General features: G+C 41.2%; 1 long non-coding RNA gene across 1 annotated transcript; it reads right to left on the bottom strand.

The window, feature by feature from the left end:
• Positions 1-843: 843 nt before the first annotated feature.
• On the bottom strand, positions 844-1,591 carry LOC134298078 (uncharacterized). Its single transcript, XR_010005052.1, has 2 exons — positions 1,154-1,591; positions 844-1,057 (listed from the first exon to the last, which is right to left on the bottom strand). It is a non-coding gene; the product is annotated as an uncharacterized LOC134298078 (long non-coding RNA).
• Positions 1,592-9,430: the final 7,839 nt, after the last annotated feature.

Raw genomic sequence — 9,430 nt, 5'->3', positions numbered from 1 at the left:
TTAGCTACATGGCATTATGATACAGTAGAGTCTCACTTATCCAACATAAACGGGCCGGCAGAATGTTGGATAAGCGAAAATGTTGGATAATAAGGCAGGATTAAGGAAAAGACCTTTAAATGTCAAATTACGTTATGATTTTACAAATTAAGCATCAAAACATGTTTTACAATAAATTGTCAGGAAAAAGCAGTTCAATACATGGCAACATTATGTAGTAATTACTGCATTTATGAATTTAGCACCAAAACATCACAATGTATTGAAAAATTGACTACAAAAACACTGACTACTAAAAGGCAGACTGCGTTGGATAATACAGAACATTGGATAAGTGAAGGTTGGATAAGCGGGACTCTACTGTATCATCACATCCATTACTGCAAATGTTGCCAACTCTATGGGATCACATAGCAATTTCTACCTTCAGGCTTTTAAAACGTTTCTTTGCTTTCCAGACAAAACAGCTATCACTGTCTCTTCTGGTAGTCATTTCAGCAAGAATATGGCTGAAAAAGGAAGACTAAGGACAAAGGGAGGTGTAGAGTGTGAGTGGGGGTTGAACATTTGGGTGCTGAAAACTGTCCAAAAATCACCCCGCAAATGAAACAATAGAAGTTGTCACACTTCCCCTCAAATTACATCATGGTCCCAATTTGTCTGAAATCATTCAATGAAGAATGAAATTAAATCCTTCCAAATGCCTAGCAGAGTAGTAGCTAATGATTGAAAAAAAAAATGGCATGGCCGGTAATGAAGAGGCTTGAGGAGAGAAGTAGAACAAAGGATTTGGCAGACAGGAGGCAGAAATACAGCAGTTTGAAACCAACAAGCTTTGGATCCTTATTAAAATGCAGTGTAGTTCCTAGTGTTGGACAATTTATTCATTTTGGGAGGAAATCGGCTTAATTCCTTGTGAATCTGGCAGTTCATTGACCATCTTTAATCATGCCATTTTCATCCTAATCTGCATCACATGGTTGGCTGAGACCCTACACTGGGAGATGTAGCTATGATAAAACCCTCCTGTTTTTTAAAGCCAAGTAGTCCCAGCAACCTAAAAGAAAAAATAAATAAATAAGTGAGGGTCTAAATAAGCAAATGGTGAATGATGACATATCTAGACTGGCAGGTAGCATGAAAGAGCATCTACCTGAGTTGCTCTTAGTGTGTCTACTCCATTATCAGAAGGTGACTAGTTGTATCATCACTCATCCCCCCACAGCTCAGTATCTCAGAGATTTCTTTATTGGGGTGGGGGTTGGGGTGGGTTAAAAGGTAGGTTTTGGCCATTGTGATGGTCCCACGATCATAAAAGCAAATTAGTGTAATTACAATGTCATAAGTCACTTTTATGACATTGTAACTGCTGAACAGGATGCCAGCTGGCTGTGACAAGGAGAAATAGTACATTGGCCAGAATTTGGCAGGAGACAACTGTAATAAATTAAAGTATTGTCACCAAGGGAAGCTGAATGTCACTTTTGTAGAGTGTTAATGGCTGAAATAGTTTGGGTTTATGTCTTTGTAATCCCAAACCTGGTAATTCTAAAGCTGGTGTACAATAGAGGTATATACCACCAAAACTTATGACGTAGCAGAAAACTGCACAACAGATTTGAGAATTGTCTGTTCACATGGTAAACCAGGATCCTGAAAATACCAATAGGTTGTGCAAGGGAAGCTAATTCTGATATGTTACATGTCGTGAAATTTCTTTTCTTCCAGGCAAAGTTGCCAGGGATTCTTATTGTGTTGTGGCAATAAATAACAGTGAAGTAGGTGCTCTAGAGAGAAAAGATTGTGGAATGGGTTAAACATTTTTTTTGTATATTCCTGATCTGGTTTATATCATGGCCTGCCCCTGCTACATGAGATGCCACAATGGTTACCAGCCTTGAGTAGTACAGTAGAGTCTCACTTATCCAACATAAACGGGCGAGCAGAATGTTGGATAAGCGAATATGTTGGATAATAAGGAGGCATTAAGGAAAAGCCTATTAAACATCAAATTAGGTTATGATTTTACAAATTAAGCACCAAAACATCATGCTATACAACGAATTTGATAGAAAAAGTAGTTCAATACACAGTAATGCTATGTACTAATTACTATATTTACGAATTAGGACCAAAATATCATAATGTATTGAAAACATTGGCTACAAAAATGCGTTGGATAATCCAGAATGTTGGATAAGCGAGTGTTGGATAAGTGAGACTCTACTGTACTAGTTGCTCTTCTATTCGACTATAGCACTTAATTATCTACCTCGTTTACAATTTTCACTCACTGCACTTTACCCAGTACATTTTATTTTATCTACTTGGGGGCCAAATCTATGTTTTTACCTTTATTATCTTTTATACATATGTGCTATTATTATTATTATTATTATTATTATTATTATTATTATTATTATTATTATTTTATTATGACACAGCAAACAAGATAGACATGCTGGACTTTGTTTCACAAAACCACAAGTCAAACACTTCCCAAGTGTCTAGGACTGTGTGATATATTTTCGGATGATGCGGGCAAATCCCAGCAGGGTGGCCTTTTGCAGTTGGCAGATCGTAATTTTGTCAATGTCTATTGTTTCCAAATGCCGGCTGAGATCTTTTGGCACAGCACCCAATGTGCCCATCACCACCGGGACCACCTGCACTGGTTTCTGCCAGAGTCTTTGAAGTTCAATCTTGAGGTCCTGATAGCGGCTGAGTTTTTCCTGTTGTTTTTCGTCAATGCGACTGTCACCTGGGATGGCAACATCAATGATCCAAACCTTTTTCTTTTCAACAACTGTGATGTCTGGTGTGTTGTGTTCCAGAACTTTGTCAGTCTGGATTCGGAAGTCCCACAGTAAACATAATAATTATGATGTTTAAAATGTTATTTTACTTTTTGTTTGTATTTTCTGATGTTACTGTATGTTGGTTGCTGTTTTATCTGGGCGTGGCCCCATGTAAGCCACCCCGAGTCTCTTCGGGGAGATGGAGGCGGGGTATAAAAATAAAGTATTATTATTATTATTATTATTATTATTATTATTATTATTATTAGGAATGGTTTCATACAAATTCCCATTGAGTCATAGGTGATGTTGGGCGAGTGCATCTCTCTCAGCCTAACTTCTCTTACAAAGTTGTATTTAGAATAAAATGGCTGCAGTTTGCTATGGTTCACTGTAGGGTAGTCATTCTGCATGCATGCTTACACCAGGCTGAGACATATGCAAAGTTCCCCACAGACTTACCATAAAATCTCTGAACAACCCACCCATTTTCAGAACCACAGCAATTCTGTGCTTTGTGAGGAGTGTGTATGATGAGAGAAATGCCCTGCTATTTCCATATAGCTAGATGTGAAATGATTCCATCAGTGCTGAGATCATGTAGGCAATGGCATAAGGAAAAGCTAGGATCCATATGGTACCAAGGGGATGCCAGACAGTGTGTATCTGTAGGGCAGGACATAGAAAACCAATATGCTACCTTATCCTTTTCCAAAGAGCTATAAATATAATATTTACATTATCTTTGGGATATAAACCTAACTGAATATAGGATAGGATATATTGTATTGTTGTACTGTATATATTGTATGGGGTTATATGGAATACCGATATAATTCAGCCAATAAATAAAGCAGTGGCCTGGGTTTTCAGAGCCGAATGTTTCATTTAAGCCTTGACAGCGGCATGTTAGGCAAACGCCCTGAACATGTTTTTGCCCACACACGTTTTGAAAGGAAAAACATGCTGCTCATGCAAATGATGCTGAAATAATGATTCTTTTGCAGGACTGATGATAAAAAAGACTAATGTAAGAACATATCAGTGAGTTCTTTCACTGTAGTAACAAGACATTGTAATGCAGATTGCTTCAATTTCCTCCAAAATCCCAGAGATAAAGCAGGAAAAAACATTTCATCAGTGGCACCCACTATTTGTGTTAGAGTGAATAAATAGGAGAACAAAACACTTAGAAAGAATTGCGAAGAATTACTGTCTAGTTCGTTGAAGAGAGAGACTCATGGGAACTGGTTGGCATTCTCAGCGTTCAAAATGCTTTTGAGTCGCTGTCTTCAGCTACATTTGAAGATTCCTGGGATTTTACATTGTCACGGCTCCCATTTACATAGACTTTAGATGTACTGAGTTTATCTACCTTTGGGAGGTGGGGGCTCTCTATGCCAATGTGTAGGTAAAGGTAAAGGTTTCCCCTGACATTAAGTCCAGTCGTGACCGACTCTGGAGGTTGGTGCTCATCTCTATTTCTAGGCCGAAGAGCTGGTGTTGTCCATATACATCTCCAAGGTCATGTGGCTGGCATGACTGCATGGAGCACCGTTACCTTCCCGCCGGAGCAGTACCTATTGATCTACTCACATTTGAATGTTTTCGAACTGCTAGGTTGGCAGGAGCTGGAGCTAACAGTGGGCGCTCATTCCGCTCCCGGGATTAGAACCTGGGACCTTTTGGTCCACAAGTTCAGCAGCTCAGCGCTTTAACACACTGTGCCACCAGGGGCCCCAATGTGTAGGGTACCATTTTTAATGTTTTCTTCTCCCCCCCCCCCAATATTTATTTATATTCTTCTATGTGACTTCCTTTCTCCCCAACCCTAGGAATCAATCATTAAAACAAGAAGAGATAAAATTCCACACCATTAAGCCGTACAAAATTTAAAATAAACTACAAAAAGAATTAAAAGTAATGTAAAAACATATCTACTAAAAGCAAGAGCAGTAACAAATACAAGAACCCCAGCTCACTGTTAATAATTCTTTCCCTGTCTGCAATTTGGCTTCAATGGCTTATCAAAACAAAAGTCTTCATCTAATACCAAAAGGACACTATGGAGAGTGCCTGTTCTAGCAGTTCTTGGAAGGGAGTTCTAGAAAATGAGAGCAGCAACCAAGGTCCTGTCTTATATTTGTATCAGTCGGACCTGTGAGAGTGGTGCTAAGGAGAGAAGGGCCTGCCCTGAAGGTCTAGGACATAGGCAAGCTTAAATGGGAGAATAAAGGAAACTAAGCCATATAGGGCTTTATAGTTTATAACTAGCACTTTGAATTCTGACCAGAGATGAACCAGCATCCAATGGAGGCGTTGCAGCAATGGAGTCAGCCTCAATTAACAGCCTGGAGGTGTTTGGGTTTCTGAATATTCTCCATGATAGCAATTCAAATAGGCATGTTCACCACAGATCTGATGTCTCAAGGATGGGAACAGCTGGTACACAACACAAGTCTTAGTTCTGCAAATGTATTTCTGCCAACCACGAAAGGCTGAGTTTCTCAGCTCAGAGTTGAGTCTAGGAATACATAGGTAAAGGTAAAGGTTTCCCCTGACGTTAAGTCCAGTCATATCTGACTCTGGGGGTTGGTGCTCATCTCCATTTCTAAGCCGAAGAGCCAGCGTTGTCCATAGACACCTCCAAGGTCATGTGGCTGGCATGACTGCATGGAGCGCCGTTACCTTCCCGCCGGAGTGGTACCTATTGATCTACTCACATTTGTATGTTTTCGAACTGCTAGGTTGGCAGGAGCTGGAGCTAACAGCGGGCGCTCAAGCCGCTCCCGGGATTTGAACCTGGGACCTTTCGGTCCGCAAATTCAGCAGCTCAGCACTTTAATGCACCAGGAGCAGTGTAATCCCTTTAGCACAGGTTGAATCCCTGTTTCCTTATCTGCTTTTTAAACTGACCAGGAATTCCTCAGTCTTCCCTGGCTTATGGTCACATTTGTTCAACTTATCCAGCCTATTACTGACAGTAGATATTGATTTAGTACCAAGGAAGTTTCCTTGAATTGATATGGAAAGGAAAAAAAAATAGCAAGACATTGCCTCTTCTATCAGTCCATTTCTTGGTTCCCTATAGGAGAAAACAGAGGATTCAACACTTTCCAAGTTATTTTGCTTTCCAAGACAGAGAAACAAATGACACCCCATAAGGTTCATATTACCTAAAGCCAGTTGAAGTATTTTGATGCGTAAAGCAGAACACTGTACAAAACATCTCAAATTAAATAACGAAGCATTTCTTGTCTTTTCATAGAAAACCTTCTGCCTAAAGCAGCTACCAGTCTGTTTTATAGCAGGCCAAGTCCTATGATGATTTCAAAACAACTGCCCCCAGCTAAAGATAGGCTAATAGTCTCTAATCCATCTATCTGGGAATGAGCATAACTGAACTCGCTAGCAACATGATGTAAATTGGTTTTTCCTCAGTCTTATTGGTTTTGATAGGGGAGATTTGTAGTCTTATCATAGGCATTTTTCCTGAGCCTTACTTTCTACTACATGTTCAATGTAAGTGTGAATAGCACTACAGTGTTCCCTCACTTATCACTGGGGTTAGGTTCCAGGACTACCTGCAATAAGTGAAAATCTGCGAAGTAGGGACACTATATTTATTTTAATATTTATACATTATTTTAGTAGTTATACACTATTTTAAGTCTTTATCAAACAATTGTGTGTTGATAAATCGCCTCCTTCTCCTCCCATTGCAGCTTCGGCTCTTTTTCTCTCCCTTTGGCTTCTCCTTCCTCCCTTCCTTAGGCTGTAAATTGTGATTTTTTATGATTTATAATAGTCTTTTAGAGTTTATTGAAAAACCGCGAAACAGCGAATCTGCGAAAAGTGAACCGCAAAGTAGTGAGGGAACACTGTATAGCTTTAGAAACCTGTGTTTCCCACTGAAGTTAACTACAGCCTCATCATAAAGGCCAGGCGAAGTGTCCGGGAGGAAAGAGGGAGCAGTGGTGTGACTTTTTGAGCAGGTCCCTCTCCGTGATGCTTTCTCCATCACATGGGCAAAATGTTACCCTTCCGGTAAGGCCCTGTGCTGGAACCAGCACAACACGGGAAGCTTCCCATGTTGGTGGGAAAGTGTCTGGTGATACTTTCACAATGGTTAGAGGCGGCGTCTCCTCCAGAACTCACATAATAATAATAGTAATAATAATAAGTTTATTTGTATCCCGCCTCCATCTCCCCCGAAGGGGACTCGGGGCGGCTTACAGCAAAATCAAAATACAAACAATGATAAAATATAAAACATCAGGACAAAAACAAAACCAATTAAAAATATACACAATAAGTTAAAAACACAACGCAGAATTAAAACATCAGGTTAAAACAATGAGGTTGCAATAGTGGATAAGCAAAGTGTACGGTGCACATTATGGGTAACAAATTCATAAATAGATAAAGTGCATTAGAATCATTTAAGGTCACATTTGGTACGGTAGGGAGAAGTCCTGAGTAATATCAATCAATCAGGAATCGGGAAGAGCGACCAGTGCAAAAGGTCGAGGAGCATAATAATTGTGATGGAAAAAAGATGATCTTAACCAAAGGCCTGAGTGAAAAGCCAAGTTTTCAGACTCTTCCGAAATGCCATCAAGGTGGGGGCTTGCCTGATCTCCCTAGGCAGCGAATTCCATAACCGGGGGGCCACTACAGAGAAGGCCCTGTCCCTCGTCCCCACCAACCGCGCTTGCGATGCTGGGGGGAGCGAGAGGAGGGCCTCACCCGATGACCGAAGAGACTGTACAGGTCATTAATGTCATGTAATGTCTGGTGTGGGGCTCTATCCTCTAGATAGGGTGAAAGCATCCTGGGATGATAAATTCACCCCATCTGATGAGGTCCTTAATTTGGCAGAAACATTCAAATTTAGCTAGATTGTAGCCAGCGTTACTTTGTTAATTTATAATCTGATAAATTGCAATGATGTGTCTGCACTTTACTTAGTGCATAACACCACTGCGAAAGGATTACAAGTAGCCTCCATATATCCCAATTCTTTGCTTGTTTCTATATCATTTAGATGTCATCTGTTATTTTAAAAGATGTATAAAACTGGACAAAAGATCACATTAAGTCAGATCTTGGTTTTTAGACCTTACATTATGAGGGTCACATTATTACAGTTGCATACTAATGCTTATGTGGCTTCTTAAATCCAAAATAATTTAGGGACTAAGTATGTGTTGATCTAATTCTGATTCTGCAGCATTCATCCCATGGTCCTACTAAATCCTTTAAAATGGATCATTTTGTACTGTGAAGCCAAGACAGGACTGGAAGGAGTCAAGAGCCGTACCACCCAGGAGAGTGTCTGACTCTTCCAAAGAAAGCTGCTTCCAGCCTTTTTCTAATATGAGGAGACAAAGGGAGGATTGAGTGAGTTTGCTCAAAGATCAAAACTGACGCTTCTAGTCTTCAAAGCCCTCTCTGAAGGCTTAGACAGTTGGCTAAACAACACTGCAATCTAGAGTCAATAAAAGAAAGGAGAGTTTTGCTCCTGGATCTCATTTTGCTTACAGGGGGTTAGTTCTTCATGCTTGCATTCACTGTGAAATTATCAGCACTTTGTTGCTGAAAATATCAATAGAAGTGAGACAATTATTAGCTCATCAAAATCCAAGCTCTATGGTTGGATTGGGTTCATACAGAGATTTTTAAAATACATCTAGCTCCCAGACCAAAAAAAAACCACTCACATTTCCTATGTTGTAAAGCATGCCGAAAAAGGTACGTACAAAATTTAACTGAAATACAAGGGAGTTCTTCTTCTTTGGAGGCTATAACCAGAACCAGCCCTAGGTAATTTTGAGGAGTAGGCGAAACAAATTTTGGTGCCCCCCCACAAACCAATAACAGAAAAATAAACCCCACTTGCTTTGCTATAGACTTTGGCAGTGGCGGCGGCGATTGCGGGCGAGGTGGTGGTTGTGGGTGAGGCGGCAGTTGCAGGCGAGGCAGTGGTTGTGGGCGAGGCTGCGCTCAGCTGCGGCTGTGGTTGAAGCCGCGGCTTTGGGTGAGGCCTCAGTGCACGCCTGCACGCAGGATGGGTGGGCGCATGTCGGCATGGGCCTGCCTTCCGGGCGGCGTGCGCGCTCTACAGCCGCTTCAACTGGAGGGGTTGATGTGCAAGGTTAATGGGTTGAAGGCCTGCCAGCCACCCATCTGCATGGGCGATTGTAAGCCTTGTGCACACGCACAGGCCCATTGCCCATTTTGGGCGATGGGCCTGTGTGCGTGTGCAGGGCTTACAATAGCCCACGTGGACAGGTGGCTGGTGGGCCTTCAACCCATCAACCTTGCACATCAACCCCGCGGCAGTGGCAGCATCCCCAGAATTATTGTGCCACAGGCGACCACCTAAATGGCCTGGCTGGTGGACCGCCTCTGGCTATAACTGGTGATGATGGGTAACTGTCACTCCTAAAGAAACTAAGGATGTAACTTGATAGAGCTTGACATGATCAGCGCCCCACTTATGCTTGGAAGGTGATCTTTTAGTGCTGTTTTAAAACAATAATAGAATTCCTGGCCAGTATGCTGCTGCCTCCCTTTCCTTATTGTTGACTTTACAAAAATGGAGTTGCTGTCTGGGGCAAAAAAAATAT

Source organism: Anolis carolinensis, chromosome 3 (assembly GCF_035594765.1).
Source record: "Anolis carolinensis isolate JA03-04 chromosome 3, rAnoCar3.1.pri, whole genome shotgun sequence".
Lineage (NCBI taxonomy): Eukaryota > Metazoa > Chordata > Lepidosauria > Squamata > Dactyloidae > Anolis > Anolis carolinensis.
This window is presented reverse-complemented; position numbering and strand designations above follow the sequence as displayed.